This window comes from Moschus berezovskii, chromosome 22, assembly GCF_049115385.1.
Source record: "Moschus berezovskii isolate FMDL1 chromosome 22, NW_MosBer_1.0, whole genome shotgun sequence".
In the NCBI taxonomy this organism is placed as follows: Eukaryota; Metazoa; Chordata; class Mammalia; order Artiodactyla; family Moschidae; genus Moschus; species Moschus berezovskii.
Genome location: NC_142481.1, coordinates 39,228,771 through 39,252,072, shown reverse-complemented (window position 1 = coordinate 39,252,072; position 23,302 = coordinate 39,228,771). Strand labels below are relative to the sequence as shown.

Genomic DNA, 23,302 nt, shown 5'->3' with positions numbered 1-23,302 from the left:
CACACAGCATCACTGATAAGTGGGGCTGTGGTGAGGAACCCGCTGTTTCGCCTGGCCCCTTTCTGCTAGAATGGACTCCAGCCTCCCATCAGAAGGCGGGGAAGATGCTCCAGGCCCATCAGATCTGTAGAGAAGGCACACACCTTGGTGTTGATCTGACAACCAAATGAAGCTCAGATTCAACTAGTTAGAGCCCAAATGACTGCCGATGCTACCCGCTGGGTGACCAGGGAGTCACCACCTCCCCACCTTCATTTCCCCACTAGTAAGACTAGGAAAATCATACCTGCCTCAAGGGATCACTGTCAAAGTGAGCGCTGAGCCCAGGCCTGGCACCCAGTAGGAACACACACTAGTACCCCTTTCATGGTCCCACCCTTCCGTTCCTCCTGCTACTGCTGACATTGTTACATTTGACATGCGCTGCCCAGAAAAGAACAGTTCTGACTTTGCTCAATTCTCCTCCAACGACCAGACACGATGACAAAGCCCTCATTCCAGTGAGACAGCATAAATGCCACATGCTGCTCTATAGAGATGTCAGCGGCCTTTCCCGTGGCTGCCCCGTGTCAGGGGCGGCCTGGCACGGCAGAGAGCCCAGAGATACTGGGCACCACCCGACCCGCCTGGGCTGGCTCTCGTGGAGACAGGGGACACCACCAGCTGCCCGGAAAGATCTCATTGGCTGCCGAGCTGCCCTCAGCCTGAGCAGAGCCAGGGAGCCCTGGGAACAATAGTGCATCTCAGTCCTGGAGTCTGATGTGAGTGTTTTCAAACCTCTCTGAAGGGTCTTGAAACCCAGGGTCGTCACCTGGGACCCTGGAGGTGTCCACATGGGTCAAAGATGGTGCAGCTGAACCCCAAAGAGCCAAATGGTTCCTGGTCCCATAACACTCTAAGTGAGCAGCCTGAACTCAGGTCCCCTGACTATGCCGTGCAGCTTTATATCGAATCAAGGGGCACTGACGCAGTGTGAGCGGGTCAGGCATTGCTGGCTGTCCTCCTGCGTCACTGACTAGGGAATCTGCCGAAGCCCGAGGAACAAACTACGGAAAGGCCTTGCCACAGGCCACCCGCAGGAAGAAGGAGTGGGGGCTCTCAGCCACCTGTGTCAGATCCTCCTCCAAGGCTGGACCAGGGGTCAGAGTCAACACCTCTATCCCACAGGACTGGCTGCCAGCTTAGCTGAGACCACAGGGTCTAGAAAGCCCGACAGAAGCGGACACAGCCTGGTGCAGAAGAGGATGCACTGGTCACAAAGGCACAGCCTCCATTTTGGGCTCTGCCATTACCTGAGGCATCACGGGAGGGAGGGCCCTTCCCCACGAAGCCTCGGATCCACAGCTATGAACGAGGGGCTGGGACTGGTGACCTCTAAGACTCCCTCCATCTGTGACACTCTCTGCATCTGAGGGTGCTCATACAATTCATTCTTTCTGGTCCTCGGTCATTCATCCAACCTACCTTCCCTGAGCATCTTTTCTGGGCCGGGCGCTGTGTTAGGTACCATGGGGGATGTCAGAGATGAATAAAATGTAGTCCTTTCCCTCAAGGAATTTTGAATCTTATTCCTCGTTAAGAGACTTAACATCTCTTAAGTCTCAGTTTCCTCAATACAAAACAGATTTGGTGAAAATTCCCACAACAAAGACCAACGAAGCATTTACCGAGGTGCCTGGACTTAGTATCAGAACCCAGAGGCAAGCACCATCACCTTCCTCGCCTCCCAAAACCAGGAGTGAGTGAGTGAGTGATAGTCACTCGGTTGTGTCCAACTCTATAGCCCACCAGGCTTCTCTGTCCATGGGATTCTCCAGGCCAGAATACGGGAGAGGGCAGCCATTTCCTTCTCCAGGGGAAATGGCAAACAAAAGCAGGAAGACAAGCCCTTTTCCCTAAGTCACTGTGACAAAGACTGCTGCTGCTGCTAAGTCACCTCAGTCATGTCCGACTCTGTGCGACCCCACAGACGGCAGCCCACCAGGCTCCGCCGTCCCTGGGATTCTCCAGGCAAGAACACTGAAGTGGGTTGCCATTTCCTTCTCCAATGCATGAAAGCAAAAAGTGAAAGTGAAGTCACTCAGTCGTGTCTGACCTTCAGCAGCCTTCCAGGCTCCTCTGTCCATGAGATTTTCCAGGCAAGAGTACTGGAGTGGGGTGCCATTGGACAGTCACACCCTAATCCCTGGAACCTTTGCAGGGGCTTTGCAGATGTCATTAAGGTTATGGACACTGAGAAGAGGAGATTATCCTGGATTATCCAGATAGGCCTAATCTAATCACATGGGTCCTTAAAAGCAGAGAAGCTCTCCCAATTGGGTCAGAGAGAGACGCAAAGCTAGAAGAGGGATCAGAGAGACGCGATGAAGAAGGACTCAACTAGCCACGTCTGGCTCTGAAAGTGGAGGAAAGGGGCCACGAGCCAATGAGTGCGGTGGCCTCCAGAAGTTAGGGACAGCCCTCAGTTTACATTCAAGAGGAGGACGGGGACTTCTGCAACTGCGAGGAACTGAATTCCACCAATAATGCAAAAAGAGAGGGAAATGGATTCTCCCTGCAGACTCCAGAAAGGAACACAGACGGCCAATACCTTGATTTCAGACTGGTGAGACCTGTACCAGACTTCTGACCTAGAGCTTGCTAACAGAATAACTGTGTCCTGCTTTAAGTCACGACACTTTGTGGTGATATGGGGGCAGCAGTCACTGGAAACCACTACAGTTGCAACACACTCAGAAGGTACTGGAGCTGGGTGCTGGGGCTTCAAGCTTTGCCTTCTATGGAGGACCTCGTGCATAACATGCACACTCAGCCACACTGTGATGCTAGTCTCGTAGAGAATGCACGTCTATGCGTGCTCAGTTGCTCAGGTGTGTGTGACTCTTTTGTGACCCCATGGACTGTAGCCCGCCAGGCTCCTCTGTCCATGGGATTCTTACAGATGAGAATACTGGAGTGGGTTGCCACTTCCTCCTCCAGGGCACCTTCCCAACCCAGGGACTGAACCCACGTCTCTTGCGTTCCTGCATTAGCAGGCAGATTCTTTACCACTGACCCACCTGGGAAGCCCGTGGAGAGTGCGCAAGATGATACCAATTCACCACGCCTGGTACACAGCAAGCCCTCAAAATATGATACTACTGTCACCTTCCTCATCAGCCGTTATAGTCTAGCAGCTAAGTGATGCGGCACTGCTTCCCTGCGTTATCAGAAAGGGACTGGACTCCACACTCTTCTGCTCTCCCCAGACCTGTCTCCTCTGGGTTTACCCTCTGCTCACTCCACGTCTGCATTTCCACCTGAGATGGAAGCACAGGCTGCTGGGCTCCAGGGTGAGCCTTCAGCAGGGCTGACAGATTCCCTGCACATGTGAATGGAGAGAAGACCTCACCAGGCCATGGCTTTCCTGCTCTTTCTTGGAAGCCACCGATCCAGGGAATCCCAGGGCCCCAGAGCTTGGGGGAGGGGGTGGGCATTCTAATCTAGAGTGTCACATCACCCTGGCTGTAGAGGGACAAACCCCAGGCCCAAGGAAGGGCTTATTTTATGTTATTATTTTTTTTAAGAGTTTAAGGATACCTTTAGACGGACAGCCCACCATGTCCTGAGCTAAAAACCCTAGTGTTCTTCGGTTTCCGGGGAGCAAGGGGGTCCTCTACCAGCCCCACAGTCTGCTAAGGAAATAATGGGAAAGGACTGCAAAGCTCACTGCAAATAGAGGAGGCTGCCTCACTTGCCCTCTAGAGCTGTGAACACTGTGCTGCTCCCTCCCACTGACATGCTCTGTGCTTAATAAGGCTCCCATAAAGATCGTTCCTTCGAGATAATCATAGACTCTCAGGGGCATGCCACTCTTAGCTGTCAGCATCATTTAGGAAGACCTTATAAAGGCTTTCTCAGCCTCCTGTTCATCTCAAAGTTGAGCTCTCTTTAAAACGCTGTTAAATCCCATTGCAAAACTTCTGTGCTTTTTTCCTAAGTTTCTCCCACACCCCACCTGGCCTCCTCCCCCGACCCCCCATCACCCTCACACCCCCTGAAGGCTTGGGTCCAATGGCTGCATTCTCTCTGAGCACCACTGTTGGCTCTGGTACTGGTTATCCTTCTCTCTGCCTCGGTTTCCTCCCGCACCCTGGGGAGAGGAAAAATTAAAGACCACGGGACACTGGCACGTGGACAACTTTGCCAAAATGAGAATGATGACTACAAAGTCACAGCCGTGCTCCCATCCTCTGTTCACTGGGACAAGCTGCCTTTGGAACTAATAGCTGTTCTCAAAGAACAAGGCTATAATCCCATTATCTGGTCCAGTTTCTTAATCTGCCATCAAGCCCAGGTGTGGCAGATCCACAGCCTGCCTTTGGGAGACTATTAACCCCGATAGACAAACACTTGTTTTTACAAACTCAAAACAATGCAGGAGACTGAAGAGATTCTGTTTTTTCTGAGGATAATCTTCATAGCTTCCATCAGTTTCTCAAAGCAACCTGAGACCCAAAACACATTAAGAATGCTGGTTTTAGGGCCTAAACTCCTCCTGGAGCCTCTGAGAAACACTTGGAAGTTCAAGTACCACTTTGTTCTGAAAGCCTGGAACTTGTCATGGAACCCGGCCATAGTAGGTTCTTGGTAAACGATTTTTAAAAGAACGATTTTGAAAGCACCACCTGAGGCAATTTCTTCTTGGGGTGGGGTGGGGTGGGGTGGGGGAGGTGCGGAGGAGGAAAAGCACGTGGGGAAGATGGGGGATGAATTTTTGCAGTCGGATGGGTATCCTGGCAGATCCCCAGGTTAGGCAATCTTAGTCCTGGTACCAGGTCTGTCTCCAACTTCAGTTTCTTCACCAGCAAAAAGAGGCCAGACCATCTGTCCTGCAGGGTTGTCCAAAGAGCTACGGGGAGCTTTGTCATTTTCTACCTCTCCTGTCGTGTTTCTGGAGCTAACAGCCCAGTCCCGTCGTTTCTCAGCATCAGGCTGACATATACTTTTCTCTGTTCTGTTGGATTTTTGGACTGACCAGGCCTCCTCGAGTTTTGCTGATTCAAATTCTCAGATCTTGGAGAGCCCAAGGCACCAGGGCCTTCCCTACCGACAGGAGCCATGGAGCAGGGTTTTTTCCTGCTGCTCCAGGCATAGTACACACTTCCAGATGCTTCTCTCTCAGGGACTATTTCACAGGTCAGGGGTTTTCAGGATTCTTCCAGAGCACACAGGAAATCAGAGCCATGACAGAGCCACACAGAAAAGCAGAAGGCGGCAGTGGTCCTGCATCAAGAGTCAAGAGGTACTGGCTCCAGTCTTCACTTCTGGGGCATTCCTTGACCTAGGACGAGTTAGATTTCCTCTCCTTCCTTTATCTGGAGACAGGGCAGAAGGTGGCAGAAGGAAAGATCTCATTATCGGACACAAGAGAAAAGTTGCTCTGTTCCACGTGCGATGGAAACGCCAGTGGCCCACGGTTCAAAGAAGGCTTCTGTGAAGTTACATCTCTGCTGAGGCCTGGATGGGGAGTAGGAATTGGCCAGGCAAACAGCAGGGTAAAAGGGGCTCCAGGAATAGGGCCCAGCATGGACAAAGGCCTGGAGATGAAAGTAAGCAAGCAGAATCTGTCATAGAAACCGAGGAAAGATCAGCGTGGTTTCAGCAGACAAGGAGGAAAGGAAGGGAAGAGGCTGGAGGGGCCAGATCATGCATAACCTGGAGCCTGACCTAGGGAATCAGGCCATGGGGAGCCATGAGTCCCTGCTGAGCTGTCATGGGTGCCCAGCAAATGCTCTTCTTGAGCCAGCCCACAGAGCCAGTTATCACGGTGGACAGCATGGTTATGCCCTAAGTTCACCATCAGGCCTCATCATCTCTCATTCTATGTAGCTTTTTAATTTGTTTATCTTGGCTGTGCTGCGTTCTTCATTGCTGTGTGAGGGGACGACTCTTCGTGTTGGTGCACGGGCTTCCTGTTGTGGTGGTTTCTCTTGCTGGGGCGCATGGGCTTAGTTACTGCACGGCTGTGGGATCAAATCAGAACTGGGATCAAACCCGTGTCCCCTGCATTGGTAGGCAGATTCTTAACCACTGGAACACCAGGGAAGCCCTCATTTTGTGCAGAGTTTTATGCTGGGACCTTTCTTGCCAAACTTATCACCACAGGAGAACATTATCCCTTTTCTCCACTGATATTGGTACCTTATTTCCTACCCTTCCCTACAACTCAACACCCCTAGGAGCACTCAAAGGGTGGGTGATGGTCCATCCCCACCTACCAGGAAAGACATTTGAGGCCCACGAACGAATCACCTCCTTGCTCAAGAAAGTGTGAGCCAGCCGGGCATCCAGTTTTCAGCGGGGAGCGGCCATCCTCAGCACAGTAGGGCAATGCCCATTTCCCACAGAGCACAGGGAGGAAATGAAAAGGTGGGATGTTTGAGAGGCTTTCTGAGCCCACCTGGGGCCAGGCACAGCTTATTAACTGTTTTACAGCAATTCCAAGAATATCAGAAAGACACACTTGGACATCTGGATCAGAGCACAAAGCACAACAGAACAGATTTCGGATCACGAGTTGTTTGGCATCTCCTCTGCCTCTCCCTGAGTAAGCGCCTCTGCCCTCCACGGCACACACGCAGCTCGTTCTCTGTCCCTTAATGGACTTATATCCTGTGTTGTGGTTGAATTATGTATGTTTTATCTTGCCTGCCTGATTTTTTTTTTTAAAGAGTAAGAAGTTATTGGTGGCTGCACTGGGTCTTCGTTACTGCGTGCAGGCTCTCTTCCAGGTGCGGCGAGGAGGGGCTACGCTCCAGCTGCGGTGCGAGGGCTTCTCATCGTGGTGGCTTTTCCTGTTACAGAGCACGGGCTGTAGCGTGCACAGGCTTCAGTCACTACAACGCAGGGGCTTAGTTGCCCCACAACATGTAGGATCTTCCCAGACCAGGGATCAAACCTGTGTCTCCTTCACTGGCAGGTGGATTCTTAACCACTGGACCACCAGGGAAGTCCCCTCCTACTTGATTTTTAAGCTACTCAGGAATAAGATCCTGGGGGTGTCATTCATACATAACATGAGGGGAATGGCAGCCCTGGGACAGTACAACTGAGGGTCCTAGGAAAGCTCTTGAGATCACCCCTGGGCTACACCACAAGATAGTGACTCTGGACAACTGACTTAACCTTGCTTTAGTCTTCTCATCTGTAAAAAGGGAGTCATAATACCTAAGTCTCAGTGTAATGCCTGATGACTAAATAATTTTAATGCATAGAAAACAACTGCCACTTGGCAGACCTTCAGGGAATCAGGCCTTCTTACTCCTTCTCTCCATTTTCCTACAGTCCCCAGCCCAGGCCTTCACAAATACTCACCAAAAAGCTGGGTGAAGAGAGTCAATGATGCGACACTAGTGCTAGGGGTCCCTTGCCCCCTTGGGCAGCACAGAAGCCACTGTGTCAGCAGTGTATGAGCTTTTAGAAGCCAGGCTCACACAACAGAAAGCCGCAGAGGCTCAGCCTGTGTAAGCAGCGTCCGGAGCTGATATGCACACTCCCTCACTGCAAGCGTTTAGCTAAATCTGGTGTCCTGTTAAAAATGACTAAGCAGCAATCACCTTGAATTGAACAAGAATCCCCAGTCTGTCACTTTTTGCTGAATTGTAAATCAGAGTGCACACAACTGATGCTGCAGCAGAACCTCTTGAAGCAAGGACATGTCACAGGGGACCTTTATTTATTAGACAAACTCAAAAGATTAAAGGTTTTTCAGGATGAAAAAGTTACCAAATATAGCAAATAATCTCAAGTTCCCTAATCATACAAAATATAACTAGTGCATGAAACAGTTATATTCAAATAAGACCTGTTCTGGTTTTGGGGTTGGTTTTTTGTTTTTTTCTTTTTTTTTGGTTTCTGGCCACTAAAGATGTCCTCTCGAGGCTTACCAAAGAATCTTGCCCCACGGTAATATGAACTGCGTAACCGAGCCCTGATCCAAGTGCTTTACCTGGATTTACTTGTCTAAGCCTTTGCTCAACAATGTGGGCCAAGTGCTGTCACTTCTCCCATCTCACATCTGAGGAAACTGAGGTACCAGGAGGGTGCACAGCTTGCCAAGGTCACGCAGGCAGTAAGCGGCTGGGCCAGGCAGGCCAGCCCACCTCCAGCACCTGCATACTGAACCACTGGGCTTTGCTGCCTCTCAAAACCCAGGAATGAAGCTGGGCTTGGGGGTCCACTTTGCTTATAGAGTCTATCAGAAACTTTCACATTCAGGATCTCATTCGCTACTCCTGACAACCATATGAGATAACACAGGTCTTATCACCATTTTACAGGGGATGACCCCCTCATCCCCCAGGGGGCTTACTGAGGGTCCATACTTGCCGATTTCTAGCCTGGCAAGGAACAGAGACAGGACATGAGTGCCTGCACTTCTGAGTGGCAGGAGGTTTGTGCACAAGAGTGGGCTGTGCCCGGGAACGCACATGCTAGTGGTTCAGGGACTCTACAGAGGGTGCTGGAGTATCTCTTTCCAGCTCTGCACCTCCAGCTGCAAACGTGTGTGATGAGGGAGCCTCACAGATGGCTGACGCCAGCAGTGAAGGGGGAAGTCTAGGCAGTATGGGGCATGCCTTTCTCTTTCAAAGACTCAAACACGTCCCCCATAGAGTACTGCTCCCTGCTCCCCCCAGCATTAGAGTCTCCTGAGGCTGACAGACTCAAAGGAGCATCACTTACTTTCCTGGACCTTCCTTTGCTTAATAGAATGCACTATTATTACCTTTCAAGAAACTGAGATAATTTTTTTTTGATGTGAACCATTTTTAAAGTCTTTACTGAATTTGTTACCACATGGTTTCTGTTTTCTGTTTGGGTTTTTTGGCCACGAGGGATATGCGATCTTAGCTTTCGGATCAGGGATCGTACCCACAACCCCTGCATTGGAAGGCAAAGTCTTAACCACTGGACTTCCAGGGTAGTCCTAAGAAACTGACATATAATTTACATATAGTAATGTGGCTCAGCAGGTAAAGAATCTGCCTGCAATGTGGGAAACCTGGGTTCGATCCCTGGGTTGGGAAGATCCCTTGGAGAAGGGAAAGGCTACCCATTCCTGTATTCTGGCCTGGAGAATTCCATGGACTCTATAGTCCATGGGGGTCGCAAAGAGTCGGACACAACTGAACAATTTTCATTCATTCAAGACATGAAATCCTAAGTATACAGCTCCATAGATTTCTATCGATTATAACCTGTGTAACCAGTGCCTAGATCAAGATATTATTTTAGATTTTTTGTTTTTTTGCCCCTAGTGTAGGAAGGAATGGCTTAGCACTGGAGCCCTGCCACAAACTCTTCTACTGCTTGGACCTGGTCCTAGCATCTGCGGGAAGGAATTGAAAATTCCAAGATCCATAGGCAAAGGGAGCAAAAAGCCTCCCTAGGCTCTGGAGACAGGAGACAAGGCAACCAGAGAGGAAGTCTCCTCCAAAGAAGCAGGGGCAGCAAAGCCTTTCCCTCCCACTGCATACAGTAAGTGCTCAATAAAAAGCTGTGGCTTCATATGCTCAGCCAGTCTTAATCCACCGGGGACCCATATATACAAATCATACATAGCACACATGTACAGTGGAGTTTCATGTAAGAGTTGTGAACACTTCTTCCAGGCCCAATAGGCAATTTACAAAAAAACCCACAACAATGTAAATGGGCTGCTCTACTGATGGTGTAAATTGGCCCTGAATATTCACTGCGCACCATGGACCTATTTGGCTTGTGGGGTAGAAAAAAGTAGGAATTGGGCTTCCCTCCACAGGAAGGTTACAAGGATGAGGAAACAAGTCCTAAACATACCAAACGTTTGCAACAGGTAAACAATAGCAACCATAATTATTATTATGTGCCTTCCTTGGTAGCTCAGACAGTAAAGAATCTACCTGCAGTGCAGGAGACCTGGCTTCGATCCCTGGGTCGGAAAGATCCCCTGGAAGAAGGCATGGCAACCCACTCCAGTATTCTTGCCTGGAGAATCCCATGGACAGAGAAGCCTGGAAGGCTACGGTCCCTGGGGTCACAAAGAGCCAGACACAAATGAGCAACTAACACCTTCACTTTTTTTCAGGGCTGGATTACATACCTTCTTTTCTGCTTCCTACATGCCTCCAACCTACTCATTGGAAGGTGGCACAGCCAGGATGCCACCCAAATGGGGATGACGGCAAAGCGGGCGCATGTCCCCTCCCACCCAAGCGGCTTCTCTGCACACAGCTCACACGCAGTGCGCCCCACGAGGCTCATGGGAGCACGGCTGTTCTAGGAATAGTGCACGTGAGTGTGCTGTGCATGGATGGCGCCCAGGTAAACAGGGGGACTCTCTACACGACCACGATAGTATATTAAGATGCTGCACGGTTTGGTGCGGACTCATGCATAAGACAATTTGGAGAGCAGAGATCCTGGCATGGGTGAGCGTACAGAGCAACGCCCCGTGAAGCAGAGGAGAGTGAGCTGGTCCTCAGAGGCCGGACCTACACACACAGAAGACAGCAGGGGCCCGCCTGGGCCCCCAGCACACATGGAGAGATGGAGGGATGCCAGAGGCGGGAAGCCCAGAGTGGGCTCGAGATCTGGGTGACGGGCTGGACCACGATGTGCTCCAAGCCAGGCAGGGTTTCAGACCCACGTGAAGTGGCTGCATAGGGCAGTGAGAGAAGACTCCAGGCACCAGACTCAGAGAAAGGCAGAGCCAGAGATGGCCATGAGGGGCCCTGGCTGGGAGCAGGCAGTGGGACAGCCACACCTGCAGCCAAGTGCTGGGAAGAAGGTGGTGGCTCACGGACCTGGGTGGGGACAGAGACACTGCTGCTGCTCCCAAGATGACATGGAGGAGCTCTGCCCATGTACCCCCAGCCTCAAGAGGGCAGAACTACTGCTCAGAGTCAGCATCTTTTTTTTTTTTTTTGGCCACTGCATGATTTTTATTCTCTTTTCTTAAAAAAATTCTGCTTAAATGTCATTCTACACTATAATTATCTATAAGACCATGGTTTTGATGTATTAGGGACTTTTGGTCCTAAGACACATGAAAGTAAACACATTAACATATGTGTTCACCTGCAGACCACTAAGCATTTGGGTTCCCTTGCAGAAGCTTGGCGTGAGCCTGACTGCCAGGGATCTGCACCTCGACCCTGTGCTTGTCCTAAAGGCCAGCCAGAAGTGACTGTCCCTCCAAGGCCATGCAGAGTCCAGCCACTTCATCCCTGGGAGGGCTCCTTCCCTCTTTCGTCCCTCCTCTGTCAGGACACACACACATACACGCACACGCACAGATCACCACGGCTCCCCATCCCCATGCACCAGGCCTTGCAGGGGAATGACAGTCCTCATACCCACAAACAAAGGTCTGCAAGGGTCTGTCAGGGAGCTTTCTTTCTGACCTCGCCTTTACATCAGACCACATTCCAAGTAACCACTTGGCACCCATTTTCCTGGTTCTTCTGTGACTCTAGCTATGGAAACTTCCTTGTGGTTCCCTCCCACACACAGGCACACTCCTGGCCTAGCACCTTTGCACTCCTATTCCCTCTGCCTACAACACTCTGAAGCTGAAGCTCCAATACTTTGGCCACTTGATGCGAAGAGCTGACTCATCGGAAAAGACCCTGATGCTGAGAAAGATTGAAGGCAGGAAGAGAAGGGGACGACAGAGGAGGAGATGGTTGAATTGCATCACCAACTTGACGGACATGAGTTTGAGCAAGCTCCAGAGCTGGTGATGGACAGGGAAGCCTGGCATGCTGCAGTCCATGGGGTTGCAAAGAGCTGGACATGACTGAGCAACTGGACTAAACAACATTCTTCCCCCACTGTACATGGCTGGCTCCCTCCCCTCCACCAAGCCTTTTCTCCAATTTCATCTTCTTGGTGTGGCCTTCCTGACCTCTTTGAAAAACCCCTCTACATTCTTAATCCCCCTTCCCTACAAGGTGAGCTCAATAAAGACCTGCAGAGTAAAAACATGAATGAACGATAATGTTGGTGGAAAGCTTTTTAACCAAATGGTTTCACACACTTCAGGGCAAAGAATACAAACATCTGAAAATAGCCATTCACACTCCCTCTTCCCTGGAAGAATTGCTAGTGTGGATCTTGACCAGAAGGTAGCAAACACATCTGGCCTGGCTGAGCTGAGAGACCTTAAGTTCTCATGCAGGTGAGCATATGACCGTGGTGCCCACCACTGGGAAGGGTTCCCCAGGAACCCTCCCATATACTCTGACCCTGTGTGGCACTCATGCCATTTTACAGAAAGGGTCAAGCAGAGCACTTCTGCTACAGAGATTCTTCACATTAGCCTCCTTGCTGCTGAAGTCAGGCCAATATCCGCTACAACAAATGACAGTACATCACTCTTATCTGGGAGCCACTTGTCCAGCAATTTCTGTGAGTCCAAACCTTGCCAGGAGCCACGAAGGACAACGAGGAACTCTGAGCAGCAGACTGTACAGCAGGAACCTTGTCACCGTCGTATACATTTATAAAGCACTTCAAGGTTGTCAATCCATTTTTACATACAATCCCATGTCAAAAGCAAGCAGAAACGCGGAAAGTCCAAGTACCACAGCATAAGCACTCTACAAGAGCTCCTCGGGTCCTCGCTTATATCCTATTTCTTCCTGCCCTACACACTACTGTGACAAAGCCAGTCATTTCATTCCAGGCCACTGCAGACTCAGGGTAAAAGAAGAAAGGAAAATAACATTTGAGGTAGGAACGCTGAAAGAGCAAGAAGGGACAGATGACAGCAAGTGAAGAGATGGGAAAGTTATATAAAGCATATCAAAGCAGAATTAATTACATTCCAGGACCATTTGCAGGGGGTGGAGGGGCGGGGGTGGGAGGGCGGGTAGGGAGGAAACAGTCTGCCCATCAATTGCCCTCAGGGGCACTGCTGGTTTTTAGCACCAAAGCGATAGCAAAAAGTGATGACTTGGGGCCACCAGGACAAAGGTTAAATACAGTGTTCAGCATTCAGTTACTTTTGGTAACACCATATGACCACTTTTTTTGCAAATGTCCCTCCTAGTTTCTAAACCTCTCCCTGAATTGATAAATAGAGCTTGAAAGGAACATTGACTTTCTTTTTTACAAAGTAAAACCCATTTTCACAAGTAGCACTGTGACAGGACTTCCTGGCTTTTCTCAATTGCCAAAGACCTTCCTTCCATCCATCGCCAGGCAGCCAAAGTCTGCACGCTCTCATCTCGGGTCCAGGCTACGATCCAGCTGGTCCCTTCCTTTTCCCCACGACTCCTCATTGTTTAGCTCTGGGGTTGCATAATTTACAGTCACCCCGTGAAGGGCCGTGTGTTCCCGAGTAGGAAGCTGTCACACTGAATAGAGCGCGGCTGGGCTGCGTTCACAAACAGAGCATTGCACAATTCCTTTGCACAGCCAGCAACAGCAAACCTCCTTGCCTGCAGGCAGCCCCTGCCAATGGGCGAGACTGGGGGCAGGGGTGCTGGGAAGGACCGCAACCATAAATTCTCTCTACTTCACTGTATAACAAAGCGGGCTCATAAAAACCACAGTTGTATTTTCAAGCCAGGACTGAAACGAGAGGCCCAGGGCAACACCTAATTTGGTTCCTAGAACCCAGCAAGTTGTGAACTCATTTTCTCAGTTGAGAGGGAACTACGGAGGAGGGCAGAGGTGGAAACTGATTTCAGGACTTTGGGTAGGAATGTAACCCAAGAGCTGACAAAAAGCAGGCCTGCCTGAGTCCAAAGATGCTAGGACAGCCTCTTTAGTGGCAGAGCGGATCTGCAAGGGCTGGGCTCTAGAAGACAGCACGGCAGGGATGGGAGGCCCAGAGAGTTCTACCCCCGAATGCAGAAGGTATGCCGACTGGTATACACATGACAGAGCAACAGGACCCCTCCACCTCTGGAATGTCTGCTCAGTTATGAACCAAGGTGTGACCCTGTACAAGTCTTTCAGATAACCTCTGAGTCCCACTTTCTTCAACTCGAAAATGGGGATAACCAGGGACTTCTCTGAGTGGTCCAATTTCTAATAAGACTCTGTGCTCCCAACGCAAGGGGCCCAGATTCTGCCCCAGGTCAGGGGACTAGATCCCACATGCCACAGCTAAAGATCCTGCATGCCACAATGACGACTAGGTGCAGCCAAATTAAAATAAAAAGAATTAAAATAGGGATAACCAGTAACCTGCTACCAGTGAGAGTTAAGCTGATCGTATACTGGGTTAGTCACTCAGTCGTGTCCAATTCTTTGCAACCCCATGGACTTAGCCCACCAGGCTCCTCTGTCCATGGGATTCTCCAGGCAAGAATACTGGAGTGGGTTGCCATTTCCTTCTCCAGGGAATCTTCCTGACCCAGGGATCCAACGCAGGCCTCCTGCACTGCAGGCAGATTCTTTACCATCTGAGCCACCAGGGAAGCCCAATCATGTTTATTAAACATCTTAAATAATAAATGTTCAAGAAATGTTATTTCCTTCTCCGCAGCTGGCTTCTCCCAACCCTTCCTTGGAATATCCTCTCTAGAGAAGTTAACGGAGAAATGGGAGCACACTCATTCTTGCTCTGATATTAGCTAGCCATGGAAACCTGGACAGTCACTCCCTTCTCCAGGCCTCACAACCTACAAGAAAACATTAGAATTTACATAAAAATTAAGTAAGGTTGATGAATACAAAATCAATACACAAAGCCACTGTTATTTCCATACACCAGCAACAGATACAAAATGCAATTCAAATGCTTCTACCATCACCGTAGGAAGGAAGCCTTTCCAGTCAAAAGACCAGAATTGCTATGGTTGCTGCTAAAAACATGTCGGCTGAGCTGTATTCCTACCTGGAGCAGGGAGAGTCTGGGACTGAGGAAAGGGGAGAAGATAAGAAAAATAGTTCTCATGTTAGAGGAAGGAAGGAGGAGGCATACAAGCTAGATATTCCATACACTGTACAGATTCTGGATGCTGACAATATTTAATGTAAACAATCTTCAGAACTTTCTATGTTGTTAGCAAAAATCAACTTAGACAACAACCCTAAAATTGAGGATCTGTCTAAATTAGAAAAGTAATCTAACATCAAGACCTAGAAATACCAATAATGTTGGAGCAGTTAAATTATATTAAAAGTATTGTGACAAATACTACATGATCTCACTTACATATGGACTCTTCAAAAACAAAAAAATCCCCAAACCAAGCTCAAAGATAATACAGAAGAGATTGGTGGTTGCCAGGGGCAGAGTGTATCAACTGGGCAAAACAGGTGAAGGGGGTCAAGAGACATAAACTTCCAATTATAAATAAGTCATTGGGACATATACTACAGCATGGGAGCTAGAGTTAGTAATACTTCATTATTGCATATTTGAAAGTTACTGAGAGTAGCTTTTAAAACATCTCATGGTAAGAAAAAAGAATTTTTGTAACAATGTATGGTGACAAATGTTAACTAGACTTATTGTGATCATTTCACAAGGTAGACAAATGTCAAATTATTACGTTGCACACCTGAAATTAATATAATGTGATAAGTCGACTGTGCCTCAATTAGAAAAATAAACTATTGGTGTCAGAAAAAAATAAAATTTTAAAAACACAATTGAAAAAGGAGCAATTATAAGACCATTGTAAATATAAAGTATCTAGCTTTAAATTTAATAGAAAGTATGTAAGCCCTCTATGGGAAACGTTATAAATATTTTAGGAGAAATTATGATAATCTAAATAAGTGGTAAAATGTAACACACTCATAGATCAGGAAGACTCAAGATGTAAAGATATCAGTTCTACACAGAATAGAAAGAAAACAAGAAATACGAATCAAAATTCCAATAGCAGTGTGCGTTACATAAATTGATTTTAACATTTACATGCAAACACAAAAGACTGAGAACAGCCAAACCACTCACAAAGACCAAGGTGGGGGGGATTTACTAAACCAAATATCCAGACTTGCTATAAAGCTACAGTAATCAGGATAGTGTGGCAACGACCTAGGAATAAAGAGTCTGACGGACCGGAACAGAGAGTCAAGAAACAGGTCCCTGTGTACATAAACATTTGACATATGACAGAGGTGGTTATACAGATCAGTTCAGTTCAGTTCAGTTCAGTTGCTCAGTCATGTCTGACTCTTTGCGACCCCATGAATCATAGCACGCCAGGCCTCCCTGTCCATCACCAACTCCTGGAGTTCACTCAAATTCACGTCCATCAAGTCGGTGATGCCATCCAGCTAGTGACCAAAAAAAAAAACTCTCTTTTTCAACAAGTGTTGCTGGGACGAAAGAATATCCATTCTGGGGGTAAAAAATGAAACTGGAACCCTATCTTATACAATGTACAAGAATCAATTACAGGTGAACTGAGCACCAAAATATGGAAGGAAAAGCTTCCAAGCCCTTTGAAGAGGAAGAGAAAGAGTAAGTTTTGTCATCTCTGAGTAAAACACAGATCTCTTAAACAGGACACAAAAAATGCTAACCAAAAAGGGGAAGACTGAAAAATCTAACATTAAAAATAAGAACTTTGAGGCTTCTTCTTTTACCACTGAGTCCTAGGAGTTCAGTGGTTAAGAATCCACCCGCCAGTGGAAGAGATATAGGTTTGATCTGTGATCCAGGAAGACCCCAAATCCCCAGGAGCATCTAAGCCCATGCACCACAACTACTGAGCCTGTGCTCTAGAGCCCAGGAGCCTCAACTACTGAGCTCATGCTCTGCAACAAGAGAAGCCACAATGAGAGGCCCGCACGCTGCAACTAGACAGCAGCCCCTGCTCACTGCAACTAGAGAAAAGCCCACGTAACAATGAAGACGTAACACAGCCAAAAATAAACAAGTTATTTTTAAAAAGAACCTTTCTAAAAAATTATAATATATCATTAACAAAGTGAAAGGACAAAGGGAGGTAACATTTACATGAATAAAACTGGAAAAGGACTATTCTCCAGAACATATAAAGAACTCCTACAAATTAATGAGAAAAATACAACCTAATTTTTAAAAAAGAAACAGAAGAATAGGTGCCTCACAGAAAAGGAAATCCAATGTCCAATAAATATATGAAAAGCTGTTCAACCTCATTAGTAGAGCACGTAAAGTAAAACCACAATGAAATACTATCAATTAGGCAAAAAAATTAAAAGGTTGACAATACCAAATACTGGCAAGGATTTAGAAAAACAGGAATTCTCTCTGCTAGTGCAAAGGTAAAATGGAATAACCACTATGGAAACCACTGTGGCATTATCTAATATAGCTGAAGATTCCCAGCAATTCCACTTCAAATAACCATTTACAAATGCAGGTGCCTCAGGATATAAATTGACATGGGTATTCATAGCAGCATCCTTCACAACTGCCCCAAACTCAAAATAACCCAAAGGCACATCAACGGTAGAATGGATAAATAAACTGCAGGGTCTTCAGAGCTGGTGTTTAATGGTGTATGTTGTACAGCAGTGAACTGAATAATATCTGGCAAATTCATGAGTATACTCAAGTATCTGCGAATGCTACAGAGAAAAATTATAAATATTTGGGAGAAAATGCTATAAAATGCTACACAGCGATAAAAAGGAACTACAGCTGTGTACAACAACTTGAGTACACATTACAAACACAATGTTGAAGGAAAGCTAAAACTTAACACATAACAGTAGGATTCCAACTAGGTCAAAAGCAGATAAGGACAAACGTTACGGTAAGAAGATGCATGTGTGGGTGACAAACTAGACAGAAAAGCAAGGAAACATCATGAAAATCAAGGCAGTGGGGAGTGAGGGAGAAAGCTACGACTGAGGAGGTGTCTTTGGGGGTCTCCTTTACATGAGTGCATGCTTTGCAAAAGCTTGTTAAACATCAAAGATTAATGCATATTTTGTGTATGTATTGATCTATGTCATGACAAAAGTGTTTTTGCTAAAGAAAGAAAATAATTCAATGTTACATCCTCCAGAAGTCTTTCCATACTCCAGATCTACTTAGGTGCTCCCTCAGCACCCTTCACCTCTCAGCTGGCTGTGATGCCAATGAACTTAAGGTCATCTCTGCCCTTGAGGGCAACCATGGAGCCTGTCTTGCTTCACCACTGTATCTTGTGCATACATGGAGCATACAGTGCATACTCAATAAATATTTGCTAACTTAACCAATGACTGCACTAAAGGACCTGTGTTGGTAAAAAACTAATTAGCTCCCTCCTTCACTGTTGGTGGAAATGTAAACTGATATAGCCATTATGGAAAACAATGTGGAAATTCCTTAAAAAACTAGGACTAAATCTACTTTATGATCCTACAACCCCACTACTGGGCATATACCATGGGAAAACCGTAATTCTAAAAGACACATGCTCGCCAGTGTTCACTGCAACAATAGTTATAATAGCCAGGACATGGAAGCAACCTAGATGTCCATCGACAGATGAATGGATAAGGGAGTTGTGGTATATTTATACAATGGAATATTACTCAGTCATTAAAAATGAACAAATGTGAGTCAGTTGAAGTGAGGTGGATGAACCTAAAGCATCTTACTCAGAGTGAAGTAAGTCAGAAAGAGAAAAACAAGTGTTGTATATTAACGCATATATATGGAATCTAGAAAAATGGTACTGATGAACCTAGTCCAGAACAAACTTGTGGACACAGTGGGGGAAGATGAGGGTAGGACGGACTGAGACAGCAGCACTGACATTTATATGTTATCATGTGTAAAACAGTGGGAAGTTGCTAAATAACACAGGAAGTCCAGTCTGGCACTCTGTATTGACCTAGAGGGGTAGGACGGGGAAGGGAGGGAAAGAAGGGATAAATATATAATTATGACTGATTCGAGTGTTGTATGGCAGAAACCAACATAAAATTGTAAATTTCCACCAATTAAAAAAATAAAAGTAAAAAACTTTTAAAGTAATTAGCTCTGGACAAACCAACTAAAAACCAGGAAGAATGTCCTAATGTGATGGAAGGAGAGGCACACTTGAAGTGAGAAAAACCAGGTTCTGGTTCTATTGTGTACTGGCCACATTGTCTTAAATAAATCACTTTTTTCACGAGGCACTAGTGGTAAAGAATCACCTGCCAATGAAGGAGACACAAGAGACTCGGGTTTGATCCCTGGGTCGAGAAGATGCCCTGGAGTAGGAAATGACAACCTATTCCAGTATTCTTGCCTGGAAAATTCCATGGACAGAGGAGCCTGGCGGACTTCAGTCCATGGGGTTGCAAAGTCGGACACAACTGAGCATGCATGCACTGATGGCCTATATTAGGATCTCTCACCTCACCTCTCTCACTGATAGTAAAATTACTAAATGCTTTTAGCTGTGTTGCTGCATTTAATCCTCACAGTATATCTGCAATGTGTTTAATTTTTTAAAATCTCTTTTTAATGATTTGGACACTAAGGTTCAGAGAAATTAAATAATTTCCCCCAAAGTACATGATTGCCAACAAATGGCAAAGCCAAGATCTCCAAAATTCAAGCTTTCTTGATAGTGCTATACTTTCACCTCAGTTTCCTCCTCTGTAAAATGGGGACACGGGCATGTCTGTACAGCCTGACAAGACTGCTGGAAGGCTCAAAGGTGACAGCAAGTGTAGAAGCAGCCTGTAAACTCTAGAGCCCCACTCAAAGGTAAGGAATGTAATGGGTAGTAAGCATTTATCATGGGCCCATACAAAAGAAGCAGATGCTTTCCACCCACACTGAGCTTTCAAACCAGTTCTAAAGGAAAGCTCTGTGAACAGGAAAACTAGGAACACACATCAATAAACTGACTTAAGGAAGCCTTCAGGAACAGCACACAATTCAGGCTCAACTGTGTAAGACCAGCAGTGAGTGAGCTGCCTGTGCTGTGCAAGGCTGGTTCTGTCGTTCAACAGCCACACAGCAATGCTGCCAGACGGATTTTGTTACAGCTTACTGCAATTCTTTTTCCCTTTTTTTTTTTGACTGTGCCGTGTGGCATGCCAGATTTTAGTTCCCTGACCAGGGATTAAACCCATGCCCCCTGCAGTGGAAGTACGGAATCCTAACCACTGCACGGCTAGTGGATCCCTAAAAAAAATGGACATTTTACAAGTCAGATTTTTACTTACTTATAGTAAATTCACTCTTTTGGGGTAGATAGTTTAATGAGTTTTGGTAAACATATACAATTGTGTAACCATCAATTAAGAGAATATTTTCTCTCACCTCCCAGTTCCCTTGTTTCCCCTCATAGTCAATCTTTTTCTCCTATCATCCCTAGAAACCACTGATGTGATTTCTGTCCCTATGGTTTTGCTTTTTCCAGAATGCAGAGGAATTTTTTTTAATACATACGTCATGTCAAGTTGTCCCATGTTTTAAGACCCCCAGGGCATTCTGAAACCCAAATGCCTCTCCCTGGGTTGCGTGGTGGCTCCTCTCAGCTTCTTTAATCCCATTTTGCGCCACTTTTTCTTCCCTGTGGTCTAGCCTCCCTGGCTGCCTTTTTGCTCATTTCTGCCCCAGGGCCTTTGCATCTGCTCTTCCCTCTTCCTCAGCTCTTTCCTGACCAGCTCTCTTTCCCTCGTCTCCTCTAACCACTCCCCACTGTTCAAGCCCAGCTTCTTCTACTGGAATATATCACTACATGAAACGACCTTGCTTATTCACTTACTTGTCTATCCCCCTTCTCTAAAGCTGAAAGATCCTTAAAGACAGGGAGATTGTCCATTTTAGAGAACAGAGTTTAGAGAACAGAGTTAAGAGCTCTGTTCTTAGAAACTTAGAAAACGCCAACCCATGATTGGTCTTCCACTGGTATTCATAGAATGAACACGTGTGCTGAAGAAATAGGGACTGGTGAGGTCTGTGTGACTGAAACTCTAAGAAGATTCAAAGAAGAAACAGGCTTTCTGTTTGGTAGGAGGGCTGGCCGCAACTCCAAACCAGGGTCTCCCTACTGCCATTCTACCATCCTTTCCCCAAAGTCCCCAGGGATGAAATCACAAAGTGCCTGGGACACAGAGCCAGGCCTCTCCCATTCTGGCCCTCTGGGTCCCTCAGGCTTGTTCCTCTCCTGAGGCCGGGGTCCCTCCAACTCCTCTTTGCCCACCTGGATGGAACCCCCACCCCACAGCTAGCTCAGACTCACGGTCCTTTTTTCTCCCACCCATGTGCATTCAAAGAGACGGGGACCCCAGGGGTTATTCTGTCTTACCCTCTTCCCCTTGGAAGAGCCTCACAGGACCCTGGTCCTACAAACCCTGACAGTATTACGAGACAAATCCCTGAATCACAGGGCCCCACACTCTCAGTGGAGTGCACACGTGGATGCAACACGCCCTGGTGTCCACAGTTCCCTGAGCTGATGTCCCAGTTTTTGTTCTCAATTAGCACTGCAGTTCTGAGAGCTTGATTTTGTTATAATTTATTATCTCAGTTGAGGGTGGCCAAGGGAGAAGGCGGGGAATTCCTCACCACAAGAACATCTGTTCTGCTGGACAGCAAAATTTAAATTATGACCTCGAGACTTGAGCAGAAGCTTATAGATCATTTCGTCCAGCTTCCTAATTTTATTATTTTTTTAAGATTTACTTATGTTTTGGCTGCTCTGGGTCTTCATTGCGCTGCATGGTCTTTCTCTAGTTGCGGCAACTGGGGACTACTCTCCAGTTGCGGTGCATGGGCTTCTCATTGAGCTGGCTTCTCTCGTTGCAGAGCACAGGCTCTATCTAGCATGACCGGGCTTCAGCAGTTGCGGCTTGTGGGCTCAGCAGTTGTGGCTCCCAGAATCTAGAGCACAGGCTCCATAGCTGCTGTGCACAGGCTTAGTTGCTCCTTGGCATGTGGGATCTTCTCAGACAAGGGATCAAACCCATGTCCCTTGCATTGCAAGGTGGTTTCTTAACCACTGGACCACCAGGGAAGCCCCAGTTTCCTAATTTTATATATGAAAGTACTAAGTCCCAGAGATGTGAAGGAACTTGCCTGAGGCCACCAAGCCAAATAGGGACAGAGCGGGGGTCAAACTTGTCTTTAATCCCAGTTCAGCCTTATCTCCACCCAAAAATGTTCTTTCAATTAGGTGTTTATCCCTTCCCCTCCACTGAAACTGCTCTTTCCAAGGCCAGTAATAGCCTCAATCCAGAGAAGGCAATGGCACCCCACTCCAGTACTCTTGCCTGGAAAATCCCAAGGACAGAGGAGCCTGGTTTCCATGGGGTTGCTACGAGTCAGACACGACTGAGTGACTTCACTTTCATTTTTCACGCATTGGAGAAGAAAATGGCAACCCACACCAGTGTTCTTGCCTGGAGAATCCCAGGGATGGGGTTGCAAAGAGTCGGACATGAATGAAGCGACTTTGCAGCAGCAGCAGAAATAGCCTCAATCAACAAATTCTGGATTGGCCAAAAAGTTCAATCGTCTTTTTCCTTTACATCTTACGGAAAAACTCAAATGAACTTTTTGGCTCACCCAATACAATGGTGTGTTCTCAGTCTTCATCTAATGGGGCAATGCCATGAACAGAACACCCCACACAGAACTTCCTACAGCACACATGGCATGGTCTCCTTGCGTTCCTGACCTCCAGCCCCTTTTTTCAGGTGAGCTACCTCTGTCTATCAAAGGCAGGTTCCTATGCATCTGCCAAAGGCTTCCCCTCCACAATAGGGAAGCCTCCTTCCCTGAGAGCCCTTCTCTCCACCTACACACTCTCCAGGGATACTACACCCACTGACTCTCGTGGTCTTACCACGCAGGACAGCCAGCCCCACTCTCCTTCTAGACCTGACCTCTCTTCTAAATGGCAGAATGATTTCCCCAAGAAAACTGTGAATACAAAAGTCATCCGGGAAGGACCTGAAATTTGTACCGGTTGTCTGACTTGCCATCTTTCTCCTACCGCTTCCCTCCCTGCTCCTTTGCCTCCTAACTTGATGGCATAACTAAGTGCTATCATCCAGGTTCCCAACTGGGGGGACTCCTCTGATCTATTCTTCCATTTCAATTGGACACCAGGTCTCAACTATTCTGCCAAAATCTCTCCCACACCCAATTCTTCATTGCCTCTCCTAGCTATCCTCTAGCGTAGACTACAGAATTTTTCGCTCTCTGCTCTTAAGCCTCTTCTCTGGGCTCCCTCTTCAAGCTCTCCCAACTTGGCACCCTACTACCCTACCATGTAGGGAGAAGGTTAGTGTCCCTACCATGGATTCAGTGTACCCCGAAGCCAAATGCGCAGGGAAGCCTACAACCCAGCTCCACTCATCCTTTACACACTTCTCCCCA

The 23,302-nt window shown here is 47.3% G+C and overlaps 1 protein-coding gene across 2 annotated transcripts in view; it reads right to left on the bottom strand.

The window, feature by feature from the left end:
- The window catches only part of LOC129547086 (guanine nucleotide-binding protein G(o) subunit alpha), a 173,559-nt gene that overhangs the window by 137,205 nt on the left and 13,052 nt on the right, over nt 1-23,302 (bottom strand). Inside the window, exon 1 of one of the 2 annotated variants that reach the window (XM_088830139.1) lies at nt 287-373. The exons of the other annotated variant lie outside the window; for it this stretch is intronic. The gene's annotated coding sequence lies outside the window, so the exon portion shown is untranslated. Of the gene's footprint in view, nt 1-286; nt 374-23,302 lie in introns of those variants that run through there. 2 annotated transcript variants of the gene reach the window in all.